The 20,659-nt window shown below is 44.0% G+C and overlaps 2 long non-coding RNA genes across 3 annotated transcripts in view; one reads left to right on the top strand and one right to left on the bottom strand.

Annotated features, from left to right (window-relative positions):
* LOC309376604 overlaps positions 1-15,165 on the bottom strand; it is a 59,802-nt gene extending 44,637 nt beyond the window's left edge. For both annotated transcript variants that reach the window (XR_014171251.1, XR_014171252.1), the window contains exon 1: positions 15,045-15,165. This is a non-coding gene — a long non-coding RNA (uncharacterized lncRNA). The remainder of the gene's footprint in view (positions 1-15,044) is intronic.
* A 1,587-nt stretch (positions 15,166-16,752) lies between these two features.
* On the top strand, positions 16,753-18,799 carry LOC309375486. Its single transcript, XR_014170934.1, has 3 exons — positions 16,753-17,078; positions 17,199-17,338; positions 17,924-18,799. It is a non-coding gene; the product is annotated as an uncharacterized lncRNA (long non-coding RNA).
* Positions 18,800-20,659: the final 1,860 nt, after the last annotated feature.

Below are 20,659 nucleotides of genomic sequence, written 5' to 3'. Positions count from 1 at the left end.
TATTACATCCATCAAAACTTATTTACACTGTTGAATTTATCTTAATGCTGGCAACATTTTCAAGTGTACACAATTCCCCCCATATATTCAATAAACATTTTCCAATCTTCTCTAAATGTATGTTGTCCTTGTTCCTTTAAAATGGCACTCCAGAACAATCCACCAACTATTATTTCATTGATAATGCCAGATTTTCAAAGCTCTGGTGCTCAAATCCTGCTTGCAGGTTTCACACAGGAACCTGGTTGGGCACTGAGAGAACAGGATGCTGAACTCGTTGGCCCACTGGCTTGACCCACCAGCAGGCTCTTCTGCTGTTCTTATGGCTGTCACATGATGAAAGACGTCTTAGTCAATCACATCAGTTTTAGTACATCAATCAATTATCAAATGAATCCTCTAGGGGAATCAAATGAAACCTCTAGGGTAATTTTTCATTTCTGGATGACACATAAATGTTGCATATCCTGCTCTTGAACTTGCAATTGGTTGCATTACAACTAAATACAATATTCACCATGTGCAATCTGATTTAGTTAATCCGAATGTTTTTAAAGGTAATACTGTGATTGATCAAGGAAACGCTGCAGATCTACTGGGGTGGCTTAGGGACACTAGTGGTGCTGGGTATTGAGCGTTAGTCACCAAAAAGGTGCCAAGGAGAACATCATTGGCATTAGTATCCCTGCTCATTACAAAGGCATCCTGGTGGGCTACCTGGGCAGCTGGACTGAACACAATTGATACCTCTCCATCGCTAAACTGTGCTGAAATAGAAGCTGAAATTGGTTTTCTGCTTCAGGTGGCTTCCTTGGTTATGTGTATGCTCTCTGGGTTCCATTCATGGAGGATAAAGCCCAGGACTGCCCAAAATCAGGGAAAGTATTCATCTTATACCCAAGTCATTACTTTTCTCAATGATGTTCCAACAAAAGATGATGTTGGGAATTACAAAGGGTTGCAGAACAAATCCAGATCCTTCGTTATACGGGTATGCAAACAAATCTCCACTGAACTATAGAGATAGGCTGTCAAAAGTGGTACTGGTTTTTTGTTTTAAATTCAACCTGGGACTTTCTTGATGGTTTGTGTCTTTATTAGCATTTAAAGGAAAAGAAAATTAAAGGGTTGTAGAGGTTTGAAAGCATCTCTTTATTTGAAAATGGCAGAGGAGTTGGGTTTAGGCCAAGTAATTAGGCACCAAACTTGAAATGAAATGTCTCTCTTGAAATGAGAATTTAAATGAATTAGCTGTATCTATCTCTGGGCTTTGAAAGAGCTGCTTAATTTGAGGGAGGGGGAGAGGAGTTAGGTATAATCCCAGTTTGGCATTGTACAACTTAATTATAGGCAGGCTTGACAACAAACAAAAACGCCGAGCCACGCATGTGGGTTCTGGCCTGCTCGACTTGGTGGCTCCGTTAATTATTTTACAAGTATTGGAATTGCTTCCTAATTAATTTTCTGTGTTCGACCCGATTGTAGGTCTGAGGAAATGAGGTTAGTTGGCTTGATCCTTTTCATCGAATTATGCAATTTCAAGTTTAAACTGCTTAGCCATTAAGGTTACGTTAGGATTTATCGCTGTTGACAAGTTCCTGCCGCATCGGCTGGATATGAACAAGCTCTGAGCCAGATGGAAAACTTTTGGCCTTCTCAGCCATAAGGGGGAGCAAAAGCATTTGCACAGAAGAAATGGTGCCAATGACTTTAGAAAGGAGAGTAAACTTTTTATTTTATTTTTATTCGAATATTTAGCCTTTTTCTTCAAAGGCAGTAAATACATTTAGAAACAGAAGCACACAAACATTGTTTTAAAGCTCTCTTTGGCCAAGTTTGAACACCATACCAAACCACAGCTAAAAAGAAGACTATGGTTTCATTTGAACAAGCAGCATGCTTAAAAGTTTCTTTAATGCTACTCAGTGACACTTGCTGCCCTGCTCAGAAACAAGAGCAAATAAAGCTAATGCAATTCTATGCTGCATTAATGGAAGTATAGTGTTCAGAAAGGGAAGTAAAAGTATCACTCTATTCTGCCTTGATCAGACCCCAACCGGAGTCCAGTATCCAGTTCTGGGCACCACAGTTTAAGAAGGATATAGACAAGCTAGAAGGTGTGCAGAGTAGGGCAACCAAGATGATCAAGGGCCTGGAAACCAAGCCATGTGAGGAATGGTTGAGGGAGATGGGTATGTTTAGCATAGAGAAGAGAAGATGTGATGTGACAACTAAGGTTACCAGATGTCCCCGTTTCCCAGGGACAGTCCCCGGATTTGCAAATCAGTCCCTTGACAAAATCCATCTATTTAGTAGAAAGTTGAAAAGTCTTCCCAGACTCATTGAAAAAAATCTGGTAACTTTAGTGATAACCATCTTCAGTATCTAAAGGGCTGTTATGTGGGAAATGGAGTAAGCTTGTTTTCTGCTGCTCCAGAGGGGAGGACCTGATCTAATGGATTCAATGACAAGAAATGAGATCCCAGCTAAACACTGGGAAGAACTTCCTGATGGTAAGAGCTGTTCAATTGTAGAACAAACTGCCTCAGAAAATGGTGGACTCTCCTCCACTGGAGGTCTTGGATGCCCATCTGTCAGGGCTTCTTTAGCTGTGATTTCTGCATTGCAGGAAGTTGCACTAGATGACCCATGGGGATCTCTTCCAGCTGTGCAGTTCTGTGCTTCTATGAAAACTTGGGGATTTCTTCCAACTCTGCAGTTCTGTGCGTCTATGAAAGCAGGGTATAACAGCAGCAGCAGCAGCAGCAGCAGCAACAACAACAACAATGCTGCGCTTAGTGTGTCCTGACATCCAAATTTGGGGTCCTGGATGTTTTTCTTCCAAACAAGCCATGAATGTAAAAGGAGAGAGGAAGCCTTGAAGGAGTGTGAATATCAGCTGATAGGAAAGGGCTGCCCAAATCTCTGAGCAAATGGCTCCTTTGAACAAAGGATATGCAGCATGCATAATTATGATATTTATCAGGATTGGCCATGGGCTCAACTGGATGTCCTTGGGCAAGCCTTTCTCTCAGCCTCATTTTGCCACTTGTAAAATGGGAGGACAACAATTCATTTGCTGGAAGTTTAGCATTTCCCAAACTTAAAATGACTATGTACACCATGGTTCCCTCATCTCAACATCAAGTTATCTGAAGAAGCAGAAATGAACAAGATACATTCTGGCCTAGCAAAACAAAGCTCCCATAAAAACGCCCTGGCAAAACTGTTCAAATGTGTGAAATATTATTAGAAAGGGTATGCAGATTGGCTTTTCTGCATGTGGAAAAGGACAAGAGGGAACTGGCCTGTACTTCAAAAAGGTAAATTTAAATGTCAGAAGGAAGCCATATGCTTAATTGGGTTGGAGAACTGATTCCCACAAGGGATGTGCAGGCGTCCCCAGCCTGGATGTAAATCTATTTTTTAGTATAATTAATCCTGGCTTCTGTGTCAGGAGATGTAAATGGCATTTAAGATCTCTTTTATAACTTTTCATCTATGTTACTAAATTGATGCCAAGCTTGGGAGGGGTGTGGGGGAGCATGTATGCCTCCAATTTTAATGTGTGGATTATCCCAACTGTTTGTTTCCCCAAATTATTTTTATTAAATATTTTCTTGGTTTACAAAAGTACACGTGTTGTCTCTTATTTTCAGGTTGTACAGGCTTTCTTACAAATCAGTTACATTTGTTGTGAGACATTAGTGTTGAGTACAGTATAAGGTTGGGGAAGAAGAGGGGTGCGGTGGTGAGGTTTATATTCTCTTGTATAGTGTACGTGTGGGGTTTTATGTACCCGTCAGCTGGGTAGGTTCTCTTTCTATTCATTTATTACATTTTCTTGGTAGTGAGAGGTGTTGGGGGGCAGGGTGTTGGTTGTCTTGGCTGGCTGCATTGGGGTTTGTTTGCATTTGTGAGGGAAGGAGGGCTTGTTGGGTTAGGTAAGCCAGATTGATTTGTATGCTATTGGTAGATTTTTATTGTCTTGTTGGGCTGTGTATGTGATAAAGGGGAGCCATACTGGGGTGAAGGCAGTCTCTTCTATTTGTCCCAGGGTAAGTTTCAGTTTATTGATTAGCTTTTCTAGTAAGGCCGTTTCCCATACTATTTGATACCATTAGTCCATGTTTACTCCTGACAGGTTTCTCCAGTGTTTGGCTACGAGGCTTCTGGCTGCTGAGAGTAGGTGGGTTATAAGCTCTGTATAATGTGAATGGTCATTATGATCTTGAAAGCTGTTCAGTAGGGCCAGTTTTGGGGTGAGTTCTAATATCGGATTAGTTATTTTGCATATTTCTAGTAGGTCTGCTGTCCAGAAGGGTTGGATTTTAGGGCATTCCCACCACATGTGGAGGTATGTGCCTGTGGAGGTGCAGCATCTCCAACATCTTGGTGAGGTTCCTGGGCGCATCAGTGCTAATTTCCATGGTGTTAAGTACCACCTGTAGGTGAGTTTTGGAGTGAGGTCCCTTCTTTGGGCTGATATGGACTTAATGTGAGGTTTAGACCACTTTCTAGTCCATTGGGTGGAGTTAATTTCATAGTCTATGTCATGGTCCCATTGTTCTTTGATTGTGTCAAGGGGGTTTGTGGGATTTTGGAGTAGTATTTTGTATATTGTGGATACCATCTGTTTGCCATGTCCCTCTGCTGTCAGGAGAAGGTTTTCGAAGGTGTTCAAGGGCCTAGCGGCTGCTGATTTTACTGCTGGATTGTTTAAGAAGGCATGTGGTTGATGGTATGTTAGCGAAGGTATTTGGGTGTCCCCTAGTTTGACATGTATTCCTTGTGTTGGAATGGGTTTGTTGTTGTTGTAGAAGTCTTTTAGAGAGTGTAGGCCTTTGGCTTGTCAGGTTTTTATCTGGAGGTTTTGTGCTGCGCGTTGGAATAGTGGGTGACAGGCTGGGGGCTTATTGGGGATGGGGATAGTTTGCCTACTTTCCCATTTCATGCTTTAATCATGGACTGTGTGAACTTGTTCAGTGTTGTGGGAATTTTCTTTTGTTTGTTTTGGCGAAATGGGTATGCTGTTGTGGGGATGTTTTCAATGGTGTCTCTCCAAGTAGACCCAGTGTTTCATCTCTTCTTCCAGAATATACAGGACTATGTGGCATACCTGGTTGGTGATGTGATACGATTCTATGTTGGGGATTCCCCATTCTCCTTCTGAGGAGGGGAGGTGCAGGTATTTGGGGCTTATTTTTGGCTTTTTGTGTGAGAAAATAAACGAGTGTAGTTTTTTTCTGCCACTTCTGGCACTGGGTCAGGGGAATTGGAAGGGTTTGGAATAAATAGGTTAGTTCTGGTAAGGTCCTAATGTCAGCCTACCATTTACAGAGGGTTGTTGCATTTGCATTTCTCCAGTCGTCTGCTACAGATATATGTGCCTCGACCAAATCCACCCTCCCACAATCCTCACAGCTGTAAGTTCCATCCGGAGCACTTCCAGAGCTTTGGTATCCCTGGAGACATCTGACAGCAGGACCAGAAGATGAGGAAGCTTATCTACTTCAGACTCCATCATTTTCACTTGCCTGTGTTGTCCTTTCTGCAGCCCTGTGTCCCAGGATGGCTTATCAGCCTGAAGTGGAAGAGGCACAATAAGAAGGTAGCAGCAAAAGTTGTCCAAGAAGTGTGGGTAAGCAGCTCTAATGGCCTGGAAAGAAGGTCGGGAAAGTGGTTCAAAGAAAGCCCCTTGCTACCAGTTAGCCCGGGAGTGCTGGGAACCCTAAGCAAAAGAATGAAGAGTAGGCTTTGTATCTGTATCTGAGATGCCATTCAGCCTCTGTGAAAGCAGCGGCAAAGGTTAGTGTAAAACCCAATACCTTTCCCAACTGCTGAGGTGTTCAGAAGGAGAATTTCTGTGATGCGATGCTAAGCCAGAAAGCAAAAGTCGCATCTTGTTAGCCTTGTAATTTTGCATGCAATATTTACTTAACAATCAAAAGTGTTATTGTCACATTTTGAAAAACACATCATTAACTCCCTTATTTGTGCCATTACCACAGCCCATCATGCATACAAGCCCACCAGAACTCAGCTTGCAGACCAAACTGGTTTCCCGGAGCAAGACTCAATGCTCTCAGCCCTGATTATAAACCAGAGATGGCAAAACAGAGAGTGATTTAATGAAGTTTTGATACAGCTCATCAAATACTGAAATGGGAAGTTGCAATATTAATTTAGAAACTCATTATCATTTCAATTCCACTCATTCTAAACTGCATTAATAACGGGGCAGATCGGGGCATTTCTGAAGGATGATGTATCATTCAAAGGGCAAAAATATCATTCAAAATTACATTTCATTTGACACCCAAACATCAAGCATATTCTTCTTATAACCATGTAATCATTATTTTTTTTGCCATGTGCTTCTTCCCACCTAAGTGTGGGGGAAATCATGGAGACGTCTTTCAGGAGGCTGTGACGATCTTTCGAATGAGGCCACAAAGGAAAAGCTTCTGTGATTGGAGAGAAAGAAGTGGAGAGGAAGTGACCAGCTGTGGCTTGCCATGGTTCTTCAGCCTTTCAGGAAGCAGGAAGAGCTTTTTTAAAATAGAATAATAGAATTGTAGAGTTGAAAAGGACCCCAAAAGTGACCTAGTTCAAGCTCTCTGTTCTCGTTCTGCTTCCTGGAGATACACTGGACTAGACCCAGAACCTTCCATGTGCAAAGCATTTGCTCTGCCACTTGGTGGGAGACTTAGAGCTCTTATGAAACAATTTCTAAACTAGAATCATGGTTAGCTTGGTAGGCAGGTTCAGAATTATCGGAGCAGGAGGCATTGTACAAAAGAGGCCAGAGAAACCAACCAACTGATGAAAATGAACAAGAAACAAATTGTTATTACAGAGACCACAATGGTTAAAAACAGCAATGGAATGAACTCAGCTACTTTGATTAGTAATGAGGCACAGGAATTAAAATTATGAATTGCAATCTGGATGTAGTGGGCATCCTCTCCAGTGTCGAACAACTGTAAGCCTTGCTGCCATCATCAGGTAAGTTATGAAGTCCTTCAAAAAATCATGGAATTGTAGCATTGGGTAGGATCCCCAAAAGGTAATTTAGTTTAACCCCCTGAAATGCAGGAATCACAGCTAAAGAATCCCTGACAGGTGGCTATCCAACCTCTGCTTAAAATTCTCCAGTGAAGAGATCTCCTGGTCCATCACCTTCTAAGGTAGTCAGTTCTATAGCTGAGCAGCTCTTACCACCAGTAAGTTTTTCCAAATGTTTAGTCAGAATTTCTTTTCTTGTCAGTTGAATCCATTGGTTCAGGTTGTATCTTCTGGAGCAGCAGAGAAATATGCTTGCTCCTTCTTTCATGTGACAGTCCTTTAGATATCTGAAGATTGGTGAGGTCCTGGCAGGGTTGGCCCACCCATGAGGCAAGGTTAGGTGACTGCCTCAGGTGGCAGAATCCACAGCAGATCCCAATGTAGATCTTTATCCTGCCGCCTTGTTTCTGATGTAGATCTTCACTTACCCCTTCTTCCATGGTGAGGAGGGAGACATGTGGTTTGCCTCAGGAGCCAAAATATCTTGGACATTTATAGAGTAGATGGGAAAAGACCAAAGGGGTGTACTCATGGGCAGGACCGCCACATATGAACAAAAGACCCCAAGTTGCCACAATTTCTCCAGCATTGTGACAAGACACTTTTGATAACTTTACCTAAGCAGAGAGGGATATAAATACCATCTATGTCTTAATATGAGTGCATTTCATCTTTCACCAAGGATGATCAGAAAGGATGCTTATCCCAAATCTGACTCCAACAAATATAACCATTGAGCTCACCCAGGTCTCTCTCCTAAAGGTGCTTTAATGTTATCAAGGTCTCTGAGGATTTGCTTACTTATGTATTCTGCTGGATGTAACTCTTCATTCAGGGAGACCCTTCTAATGTTGCTTGAAGGCAACACCCAGGAAGCAGAAAGGCTTCAAAATACAGTCACAAGCTGTATTAAACCCTGGGCTGATGTTGTGCATCCCAACATTTTTCCTACGTCTTACACTTTGTCTTTTTATTCAGATGCCAAGGGGCATTTCGCAGTCAACATTCTGACCATGTTTTAAGTGTATTTGTCAATCAAGTAATTCCCAGGCAAGTCTACTCAGAGTCCAAAGCAGGTGGTGTTTGCTTCTAGCATCATCAAGAACACACACACACAAAAACAGTTAACACCCTGGGAAGCTTTTGCACATGCTCCATTCGTCATCTTTGACTTGTTGCATTTTAATCTAATTATTCTCTCATGGCTTTTTAATAAACCTACCGCTGGCACCTGGCTTGATGCTGACAGGTTCCCTGGGACTGCAGCTGTTTGGCTCTGAAGCCGTTTCTGTCAAGCAATGGGGCAGGCAACAGAGCATCCACCCAAAGGCTCTGCCTCGCTCTGTCTTTCTGTCACTCCTCAAGAAGGTTCCCAGAACCCATTTCCTTCTTCCTTCAGAAAGGGGGACCAAGTGATTGATGGCCATTCACGGCCTCCAAGGAAAGAGAATTGGTTCCAGCAATGCGTTGATGTGGACTTTGTAATGCCAGATTTAACTTTCTCTCTCTTTAGAGAGACTCCACTTACTTTACACCATGGAAATAAAAAAACGCAGCCACACAACCTATGTGTTTATGTGAGTTTTGTTTTTTCCAGGGTATGAAGGAGCGTCTCCACCCCCATCATTCTGCCCGGACACTGAGGTCCAGTGCCGAGGGCCTTCTGGTGGTTCCCTCGCTGTGAGAAGTTACAGGGAACCAGGCAGAGGGCCCTCTTGGTAGTGGCACCTGTCCTGTGGAATACCCTCCCACCAGATCTCAAAGAGAAAAACAACTACCAGACTTTTAGAAGACATCTGAAGGCACCCCTGTTTAGGGAAGCTTTTAATGTTTAACAGACTATTGTATTTTAATATTTTGTTGGAAGCCGCCCAGAGTGGCTGGGGAAACCCAGCCAGATGGGCGGGGTATAAATAAATTATTATTATTATTATTATTATTATTATTATTATTATTATTATTATTTGGCCCATTCCCAGATTTGGCCCAATCCCAGACCAAATTGGGCCAATTCAGGACCTGGGCTGAATTAGATTAGCCCTGGAGTAGCCCTGGATTGCCCTGGGTCAGTTCAGCCCACCTGGAGCAACCCAGAGCTGTCAATCTCACTGGGACTTCCTTTCAAGTAAGTGGCTGGTGGGATGGCATGGGAATGGTGTTGTTGCTTAGCTGACTTCCCAATACCATGAATTTCTGCCCATTACCGAGAGGGGGAGGCAGTAGGCAGTGGAAATCTCTGATGCTCCTATCACTGTGCCCATGCCATACGGATCTCCCCACCGTGCAGTGCTGGGAGGCCAGGTGAGCAACACCACACTCCCTGCACTGCCCCACCAGCCACTACTGCTCCCCACACCCCAACCACATGAGCTAATGCAATTCTAGGTTACATCCTCAGAAGTATAGTGTCCAGATCAAGGGAAGTAATAGTGTCACTCTATTTTGCCTTGGTCAGACTCCACCTGGAATCCCATGTCCAGTTCTGGGCACCACAGTTTAATAGGAATATTGACAGGGTGGAATGTGTGCAGTAAAGATTGACTAAGATGATCAAGGGTCTGGAAAACAAGCCTTATGAGGAGCAGTTGAGGGAGCTGGGTATGGTTAGTCATCTTCAAGTATCTGAAGGGCTGTCCCATCGAAGATGAAGCTTGTTCTCTGCTGCATTACAGGGAACTGGAATAAATGACCCTTTGGGTCCCTTCCAACTCTACAATCCTATGATTCTGTAATGAAGAGGGAAATGGAATTGAAAGGTAGAGTTACAGCGGGAGATGGATGAATGTGCCAGTCTGAGTTTCTCTCAGTTTCTCATTTTTACCATCTTAAATCCAGTTGTTCACATTTATAATAATAATAATAATAATAATTTATTATTTGTACCCCGCCCATCTGGCTGGGTTTCCCCAGCCAACAAAGATGAAAGATACACTAAAATGTCACATATTAAAAACTTCCCTAAACAGGGCTGCCTTCAGATGTCTTCTGAATGTCAGGTAGTTGTTTATCGCTTTGACATCTGCTGGAAGGGCGCTCCACAGGGCGGTCGCCACTACCAAGAAGGCCCTCTGCCTGGTTCCCTGTAGCTTGGCCTCTCGCAGTGAGGGAACTGCCAGAAGGCCCTCGGAGCTGGACCTCAGTGTCCGGGCAGAACGATGGGGGAGGAGACATTCCTTCAGATATACTGGACCGAGGCCGTTTAGGGCTTTAAAGGTCAGCACCAACACATTTCCACATCAATTATCTATTTTTTTCAAAAAAAAAACCTCATGAAAATTCTTTAGCATTTTGATGCAAATTTCCCCTGATATACATGCTATTGTATGCAGTTTTGACTAATATACACATTTTTGTATGCACTTTCCCCAAACAGAATGCGTTTTTGTATGTTATTTTGACCAATGGATACATTCCAATGCAAGCTTTCCCCAAATATATGCAATTTTAAAAATACATTGGTTGGTTCAAGTACTGAATTGCAAAATTCAGAGAATTGCACATTTCTTAGAAGAATCATATTTTGGTTTCTGTATTGGGTGGAAAAGTGTCACTTGGATCATTTCTCATTAAAAGGCAAACAAAACTGAATTCCTCCTCCACCCCTCACTGCAGCACTAAGACCTGTCAAAGTACCAGGTTTGTGTCTTGTGGTGGAGGGAACAGGGTCTTTAGGTATTTTTTGAGATGCCAAGGGGGAAACAAGGATGCAAAACCAGCAGGACCGAGTTCCTGCCAAAGCAAAGGCTGGGTGACAGCTGCCTTCTTGGACAGAAAGATCCCAACAGCAGTCCTCCAATCCAAGCGGGTCTAATTATGGGGCACCAGCTCATACAATCCTCTTTGAAGGAGATCTGCCTAGAAATCCCCTCCTGTTTGCAAGGTGAGCACAGCAATTTGCAGGCTGAGCAGCGCCAGCAGGTTTGAGAAAAGGTCGAGGGCCTGGGAATCCACACCCCTTGCCTTCTGGGATTCATGACATGAAACAGTGGAAGACGCTGCTGACGCAGGAACTGCCCTTTCGCAAAGGTCATGCCTCCACCTGATTTTACTACAGAGCCCCCAGAGAAAATGGAGAGGAGGCAGGCTACTGTGGAAGTCAGAGAGATCATGCTCTGCTCTTACCCAAATAGCATCAGAGAAAGACATAGGCAAGAGAGGAATCTGCATGCTTCAGGAGGTGATTTCTTCCTCCTTTCCCCCTCTCTCCTTCTGAGAAAGGGCTGTGAACAGTTTTGTTTAGAAACAGGTGTGGAATAGTGGTAAGCAGTGCTCCCCCCCCTGAGAAACAGGTGCCACCATGAAGTTGTTACAATAATTGCCACACTTTTTAACCACAAAAAATGCCAGTACTGTGTACCCTTAAGTACCCCCTGGGGGAAAAAGCACCGGTGTTAAGAGTGTCACACTGGGATCTGGCAGACCAGGGTTTAAAGCCCCACTTCAGCCATGAAACTCACACAGGTGACCCTGCACCAGTCACAGTCTCTACTACTAACTTACCTCACAGTGCTGGGTTTATGTATAAGCTAAACAAGCTATAGCTTAGGGCCCCACTCTCTTGCGGGCCCCAAAAAAATTTAAAGGGGAAAAAACCTAGATGTACATTTCCAAAATATAAGATAAAACACAAATAAAATAAAACCTACATACAGCAATGGTGTTTTGTGTTGTGTAGGCTCCTATGATGTAAATAATGGTCTCCGCCTGCTGGGCTTTTGTTATGTGCAGATGGCTTTAGATTCCTAGTAGGTCCATAAATTACCATATAGCATATATTCAACACAAAAAAACAGTGGCAATTTGTTGTTGACAAAGGACAGCTGGACATATAAAGGGCCCCATTACCTTCAGTAGCTTAGGGCCCCATCAGACCTAAATCTGGCCCTGCTCAAAGGTTATTGTGAGGATAAAGTGCATACCACCCTGAGCTCCCTGGAGGTAGAGGGTGGGGTATAAATGCGATTTTTAAAACACGTTCCCTGAGCTCATTCTTATCAATTTGATTTGTACAAGACACTAGGAAACTATTTGCATCTAGCAAGGAAACAGAAGAGGTGTGAGAGCTGTCACTGCTCAGTGGCAGAGCGTAAGCTCAGTCTGCAGAAGGAGCCCAGGTTTGTTGCTTGACTTCTCCAGTTCAAAGCTCTCAAATGGCAAGGGCTCCACCTTAGAAAGCCAACACCTATCCAAGCAGATAATGCAAACCTAGATCGACAACTTCATGTGTTTCAATCGGCTAGAGATGGAGAAACTCACACCACTAGAGGGTAGCAGAGCACATGTGTGGGATTGCTGACTTCAGAAGACAAGGCCTCAGGGTCCACCATGTTTTTCTACAGCAATGGACATGCACCAGTCTCTTCTAGGGGGACAATATACTGTGCCAAAACTGTTTGCATGCAGATCTCATTTCATTATATTTCATTTCCAGTTCCATTAATCTCATTTTATTGTATTTTATTTTTACACCCAACTCCATTAAACAGCACAGCTGCTCAAGCAGCTAAGTGAATATAGCTAATGAACAGGCATGGCAAAAGCTAGATGGTTCAAGAACTAAATTGCTTTTGGAGTGAGCAAAGCAGAATGAGGGAAGGAACTTGTTTTGCAAATGATTTAAAAACTTGCATAAATCGTGGGAGTCTCTTTTTTTTAAAGTGTACAATACGTAGTGTTAAGTGGGTACACTTGTTGCAATTAAGTTAGCAAGGGAGGGGGGAAGTCCATGGTCAATAATGTACTTTAAGCACATTTTCTATATGGATATTGATACAGACCACTTGTGACAAGAAACTGATACACTATAGCACAAACAGGAACAGAGCAGAGCAGCTTAACAAGACCAACACCGCTAAGGGGAATAGCAAGGAGGGGGCCAAGTAAGCAAAGGAGGGGGCTATGCTCATGAGGTGATTGGGAAATATGAGTATGGATGTATGAAAGCCTCAGGCAGAATCATACAGAAAATTCTGTGCACCTTCTCTTAAAAAAACCATGCATACTCCAGTCTTGATTCTGCCTCGACTCAACATAAGAAGAGCCTCTTGGATCAGGCCAGTGACCCATTTAGTTCAACATTGTGTTCACACAGTGGCCAGCCTGATGCCTGTAGGAAACCTGCAAGCAGGATTTGAGAACAAGAGCCCTCTCCCCTCCTGTGATTTCCAGCAACTGGTATTCAAAAGCATTGCTGCATCCAACTGTGGAGGCAGAGTCAAGCCATCATGACTAAGAGCCATCAATAGCCTTCTCATTTATGAATTTGTCTAATCCTCTTTTAAAGTCATCTAGGTTGGTGGCCAACTGGAGAGATCAGCTAGAGAGAGGATCCTTGGTGTGGCCCAGTATGGCAGGTCTGAGGTCACTCTGTGCTGTCAGCCTTAAGCCTAGAATGGATCCACCAAAACGAACCAGCTCTCTTGAGTGGAAATGTGCATGACTTGACTCCCTGACCCCATTTTCTTCCATATGGTGCCCTGTAAGAGAGAAATGTCCCGTCCAGATCTTTTGGATCTTTTTTTTTGCTGTCAATTTAATCCGACTGCCTTGCCTGGGACTGTCTATTTCAGCTCAGTGCAGCTCTGACGGAACAGCAAATTCATGAAGGAAAAAATAAACCCACACAAGTTACAATAATTTAAATAATTGGGTGTTTTTGTGTGTGTATGTGACAGCAGCAGGAATACACAATGCTCATCCACTGTAAAATCCTGAGGGACTGCAGAAAACAGGAGCAGATGAATCCTTGTGAAAGAAAAATGCTATTTTCATGCAAATATCCCTCCGTAATAAAATACCCAGGGAATATAAAATGGCAAGGAAATGCATGAGATACATACTGCCTGGTTTTCAAAACACAAGTGTGCCTCTCCTTAAAAAAAATAGCACTGATTGTATTAACCGTAATGAATGAAGGAGCATTTTAACAACAGAGCAACAAGGAGGGCAAAGAAGGCAGGGGTGTGTGGAGGACGATGATGACACACTGTCTGGTTTTTATTGTGAAAGACAAAGAGAGGCCAGGTCTTTGGGAATAAGAGAAGCCAGGGAGATTTGTAGAACCAGAGGAGGCATTCTTTAAGAACATGCCACACCAGGCAGTCTCCTGCCCCCATTATATACTACACAGTTCCACAAAAGCATCAGGGAAGGGGGCAGCCAGAATTCAGCTGCAGAGGAGACTAGTTCATCTGTCTGTGCTTCTCATGAGTCCTCTCCAATTCCCAAACATCTGGGCCCACCACAGTCTTCCCATCAGATATTCTGCAGCAGACTTCCAAGTGCAATATCTTGCAAGCTATTAACAAGCTCTTAACCTGTTTGTGTGTGTGTGTGTGGGAATCCAGTGCACTGCTTTTTGGAGCTTTCCAAATTAGGTTTATTAATGTCAGATTATAGGAACGGTTTGAAAACAAACGATGGGCTGGGAGATTTCTCAGCACTAAAACCAAGCAAAACAAAAGCACCCCAGGCCCTATTAATCTTGCCGCTAATAAAAATGAAATAGACCCATGGCCCTTTTCTGGAGATGAAGTTCACTGTGATTATTTCTCTGCACCAGCCGTGAAGTGCTCGACTCCAACCCTCCAGAATACATCGGCTGTTTGGAGAGAGATCATTAGCTCGGACAGCGGGGGAGGTGTCACAGTACGGTAATTTATCAGTTGCCTATGGAGAAGTGAACAGCTTTCTCTGGATCATCTGAAAACGCCAAGAACATTTTCTCTCTCGAGACCAGCAGCGAGGGGAGATCTTAAAGCTGGGATTTTTATCTGCTAAAATAGACTTTCGTCTTCTACAACTGGGCGTATTATGCAGTGCATTTAAAACAGCAACAGCAACCATTTTTAAAAAACCTCCACGCTCTGAAACATCACTTGAAGCCGTGCATTTTAGAAATACCATTAGCCTGTTTTATAACTGATGCCAGAGAAGGGGAGGCACTTCAAACCTGGATAAGAAAATGCCAAATTTACCTGTTGCTTTTCAGAGATGCAAATATATTGGTGCATCATCCTTTAGCTGGATCGTGCAACCATTATAGTAACCACAGAAGCCCTAGCACTCAGCTGAGCAGAAGCAGGTGATGAAATCCATGCCGCCAAATCAAAGTCTCAAGCCATGTGATGTCTTCTTGTAAAGGCCAGCGCTGGCACTTTTCCAGGGTGGTGGTGCAGCTCACCCACTTGAATACTTTCCACGTATCCCACAACCCCCTTCTTCTAAGCTGGTGCCCCTTCTGCCCTCAGATCACTGAGTGCTTTTGAAGCGTTGTTTTCCCTCAGTCAGCTGGGAGAAGAATAAAAATAGCATTTCCTATAGAGTTATGTTTAATGGCAATTCCCTTCTCCATGGATAAGATTCTTCTATAAAGCTTAAAGGTAAAGGGACCCCTGACTGTTAGGTCCAGTCGCGGATGATTCTGGGGTTGCGGCGCTCATCTTGCTTTACTGGCCGAGGGAGCCACTGTACAGCTTCTGGGTCATGTGGCCAGGATGACTAAGCCGCTTCTGGTAAACCAGAGCAGCACACGGAAACACCGTTTACCTTCCTGCTGGAGCGGTACCTATTTATCTACTTGCACTTTGACATGCTTTCGAACTGCTAGGTCTATAAAGCTTACTTGGAGGGAAGTCTATGTCAGCAGAGGTGTCCTGAAGCTTTAATTAGATGCTCCCTTCTTGCAGTTTTTGCTCCTGCCATTGCTTCCTGTTCAGCATAGCCATTACGGATGCATAGACTCTCAGCATAGCCATTACGGATGCATAGACTCTTAATTGGCCCTTAATTAAACCATTCTTGTTCCTGGGGCACTGAGGCAGGGGACTACTGCTTTCCTCTCTTTGTTGTAATTATGAAATAGCATTATTTAATGACAAAGGGGGACATGCTATTGGTCTATGCGGTTCTTCTCCTGATTGGCTCAGGTGTGTTTGGCAGGGACTCCTTCCTATCATAGTGTGGCATTTTGCCCTCCATTCATACCATGGACCCTCAGCTGGTAAAAATATGAGCTGTTGTACCACATCAGAGCCCCTGTAATCCTGGGATGCGATATCCCATGGCGTGTATGGCTGATGCATGCAGTTCTCATTGAGAGTTCAGGAGCTATTCTGAAATATTTGCAGTGCAGATTTGCATCTCAGAAACTCCTCATCTCTCCCCCCCCCATGACATTCCTTTTTTGGTCTGGGCATGCAAAAGGGGACTGGAGGTGTTTTCCCCTCCTGCAGGGGTGGCTCCAACTGCTGTCTTCAGTGTCAGGAGTGTGTGCAGGCCCTGTGGCCAGTAGGGCTTCGCAGGACTGGGGCCTTCCTAAGTTTGATCTGGAGAGGCAAGGCGCAGCCGTACAGGTAAGGCCACTTGGTAATTCACTGCACCTGGTGGCAAGAGCCGGGAAGGGATATAAGGTCAGCATTTCCCTTTTGTTCTTTGCCACAGCAACACGTTTCTTGCCTTGCTGTGTTTGGCTTCTTGCTTCCTGATCCTCAAACCTCGGCTTCTTGACTCCTTGCTTCTGGACTCTCGGACCCTTGACTTCGTGACTCCCTGTTTCCTGACCCTCGGACCCCTGGCTTCTGGACTCTCGTTCCTGCTCCCACCCTGCCATCTTGTCCCCGGTCCCGACGTCCTCAGCTGGGACTTCGATCGCCCGTAGACCGCACCGTGACATTCAGCTTCCTAGCACCATGCCCTGTGGAAGGCACCACTGTGACTGTTGGAGTGAGGAGGTTGCGGTGGAGTGATGTCCTGGCAAAGGCAAATGTAGCGGAGCACAACCGGTTCAGTTGCACCAGATGCAAAGCTTCTGGGGTGTCACAGTAGGCACCTCAACTGACATCCGACAGAAGGTGAGAGGCCAGGTGGGGGCAGATTTTGGTGTTGCATGGGACCCCACTGAAATATAAGACTGGTCCTGGATCATCACAACAGAGGGGTGGATGTGAACCAAAGGATTCAAATGACAAGAAAGGAGATTCCAACCAAACAGTAGGAAGAACTTTCAGGAGGTAAGAGTCATGGAATGGACTACTTCAGAACATGGTGGACTCTTCTTCCTTGAAGATTTCTCAGCTGAGGTTGGAGGTCCACCTGTCAGGGAGTCTTTAGCTTTGATTCCTGTGTTGCAGGGGGCCATACTTGATGACCTTTGGATTCCTTTCCAACTCTGCAGTTCTATGAGTCTAACATCACTGGCTGTCTCCATTTCCAGGTGACATGTCGGTATCATTGCCAGCTCTGTTCCCGACTGCTCGCTCTGGTGCACCAGGTAAGGGGAGGTCACTTGCATCTAGTCAGTTGCACCAGGTAGGTGGGTGTCTGTCAATTACCCCCTCTCTCTGCGTATGTGTATATTCTCCTTTTCTGGGCTGAGAAGGCATAGCATACAACATACCTTCTGGTGATGTGGTGGCAGCATAACTTCAATGTAGTGTGAACCTAGGATCTCTCTATCTAGCTCCATACTATTGCATTTTATTGTGAAGCGTTCCTCAGTGGTAGAGCATTAACTTTGAAAGCAGAAGGGCCCAGGTTCAATTTCCAGCATTTCCTGGTAGGGTTGGGAAGGATTTATGTTTAAAATCCTGGGGAGCTGGTGCCAGTCAGTGCCAGCAATACTAGGCTCAATGGAATCAATGACTTGGGTTCCTGAGTTGTTGATGATGATTCCATTGTTATTTTCTTCTTAACCTTTGTAAGCCTTTTAGGACATTCTGTAAATATCCACAACTTTTATATTGATTCTATGCCTGCTTAACTATGATGGCTCCTGGGAGTTTTAATTTTGAGGAGGCTGCCAAATATTCTTCACTAAAGATCTCAACGCTTGCCTTCTTCCTTCACATAACTGCAGTTCTCAAAGTGAGAAGACTAAGAATGATTTTATTGAGCCTGTTTAAGAGGAGTCCAGTTCATCACCACTCCTGAATTCTACGAGACTTCTCCTTGCAACTAAAACTTGACAAATGTCATGTCCCCTTCTTCAGGAAATTTGAGGCTGGCAGCTTTCTCCCTTTTCAGAATGTTCCAAAACAGTTGCAAAACTGTCAGGTGGAAATTGCCACAACAGAAATCATATCGAGCAACATTTTGACAAAACCTCTTTTTTATTTTGCTCTAAATTTTCTCTGCTGATGGGATTTCAACCCAGCTCACGTGAATCAAGGTTTACTCGGAGCATCGTCCGGGAGCCTCAACACTCACTCTTGTTTTGTGTGTCGGCATAAAGATAGATATAATTTTGAAAATTGCAGCGGAAAAAGAAAGACATAGAAAATTACCTCTTTCAACAACGTTAAGCCATTCTGTTCCATTAATATATTTCTGAACCTGAATATTGCAAAGGGAAAAGTACATTATCTCAGAGGACGAAGCAACCTGGTAATGTATTCTGGCCATAATGCGGTCTCATTCAGGATGCAAAATGCAGGGTGTTGGAAAATGTAAAAAAACCACAGAGACTTGCTTAATGTGGGGTTTGAAAAACAACTAAATCAGATGGATGCATTATCCGTAAACTTCCCAACCTTCCACTGGCTTATGTTAATTTCTTTTTTCTTTCTTTTATTTTGAGGAAGGGTTCGCAATGTTTATTCTTCCTGTAATTGAAAGCCCTTTCGGTCACAAGTCATATCACAGCCATTAGTCACTGCATTTCCTCATTGGAGGAATATGTAAGCAATGAGAATGGCGGGTGGAGCAAGATCCTGCACCACATTGTCTTACCCAATATATGTTCCAATCAGCAGAACACACACTGCTACAGATGCCACATAACACCTGTTTTGCATTTGTAAGGGCTAGATCTTTTAGTGTGCCAGCCTACACTTTGGAACTCCCTGCCTATCGATACCAGGCAGGCACCCTCACTGTACTCTTTTTCAGTGCCTGCTAAAAACATTTTTGTTTAAAGAAGCCTCCTCAAATGTTTAGAAAGCCGATGTGAGTTTTAATCTGTTTTTAAGTCTATTGCTATTTTAGCTTTTCAAAAGTATTGATAATTTTTCATATGGATAATAGTATTATGTAACCTTTTCGGTAAACTGCATCGAGTGCTGGCTTGTCTTTCGTTTCATTTTTACGATTAAATAGTGTATAAATTTTAAGGGGAAAACAAACAAACATCCTGCCCTCTGCCCTGAACCATCTCTGAGGAAGGGAGGAAAGCAAATGGCATTGGAGGGAGAGGCTGGGATCAATTCACTTGGACATTCTTCTGAGTCACAGCAGAATGGGGGGAGGGAGCAACAGTATCTAGAGTTCCCTCCCCCCAAAGGAGAGTTGCTTCCTTCTCCCCAACAAGCCCCTTCCTCCAATTTATCCCGAACATGGGAGAGGGTTGAGGGAAGAGTTTCCCCAGGTTGGGTATATTTCTCAAGGGGCTACACACCCCTGGGCAGCTCCAAATCATGTCAGTAGGGCTTTCAGTGGGGATGGATAAGAACCTAAGAAGAGCTTGCCAATGGGGCATCAAGTCCAGTATCCTGTTCTCACAGTGGCTCTGGGAAACCAGCAAGCAGGATCTGAGGGCAAAAGCCCTCTCCTCTCCCGTGGTTTCCAACAACTGGTATTCAGAAGCATTGCATTCTCCAACTGTGGATGCACAGCGTAGCCATCGTGGCTACTAGCCACCGACTGCCCTTTCCTCCATGAACGTGTCTAATCTTATTTTAAAGCCATCTAGGTTGGTAGGATTGTGCCCCATGGGTGAGACCTGGCTATCCCTCTCTAAGCCTCAGCAGTCACACCTGCCACCTCTCAGGGGCCACCTAATGGTCAGTTTGCCTGTACTTGAAAGGGCAAGGGTGTGGTATTTAATGAGAGAGGACATGGGGGCAACGCAAAGCATCTCAACTGGTTGAGGGTCGCAGGATCTGTGTGGCCTTGAGTCCTGGTTGCATTTCTGCATACATATAATTCTCGCCGCCTAGGAGAGGTTTGCTGCAGTGGCTGGAGGCAGCAACTGCAAGCTGCCTCGCTGTTAATCAATGCTTTCTCTGCTGTTATCTTGAGCATTGCGAGCCCAGATCTTAAGTTTCGATGAAATTAAATTAAATTAATGTATACATTAATTACCCTCAAACATCCTCCTCCCCGTCTTACACTTTGCCTCAGAGGCCACATTGGCAAGGGAGAAATGAGCGGCGCCCCCGCCCCAAATGAAAAACCTCAATTATATTTTGCAAATAATGGGATGATTACAGTTTTTATGTTTGCATTAAATTGAGGGGAATTATGAGATATTTAACTGACATTTTATCCCGATAGCCCACAGCAAGCTAGGTAGCAGTTACATGCTGTAATAAATGTCACCATTTAAAAATTAATTGCTACACTATCTAACTTGCTGTGGGCTGTCTTGTTAAATATTAATGGGATGTCTTGGGAAAAAAAGTGTTGTGACTTGAAAGAATTATTTAGATGCAGACGGAGTGGCTGAGGAAAAGCCACCAGCTTGTTGAGTTGAAAGCGTGGCGCTAATGACATAGGGACTTTCCTTTCTTAATGCTGCCTCATCCCCACACCCATCAGCCAGGATTATCTTTGGCAAGGCCTTGCAGGTAGTGTAAGGCACCTCCTGAACTCCTGT

The sequence above is a fragment of the Podarcis melisellensis genome, assembly GCF_964234715.1.
Source record: "Podarcis melisellensis genome assembly, chromosome: 8".
Taxonomy (NCBI): Eukaryota; Metazoa; Chordata; class Lepidosauria; order Squamata; family Lacertidae; genus Podarcis; species Podarcis melisellensis.
The sequence above is the reverse complement of the archived record's forward strand: the minus strand, read 5'-3'. Positions and strand labels throughout refer to the sequence as shown.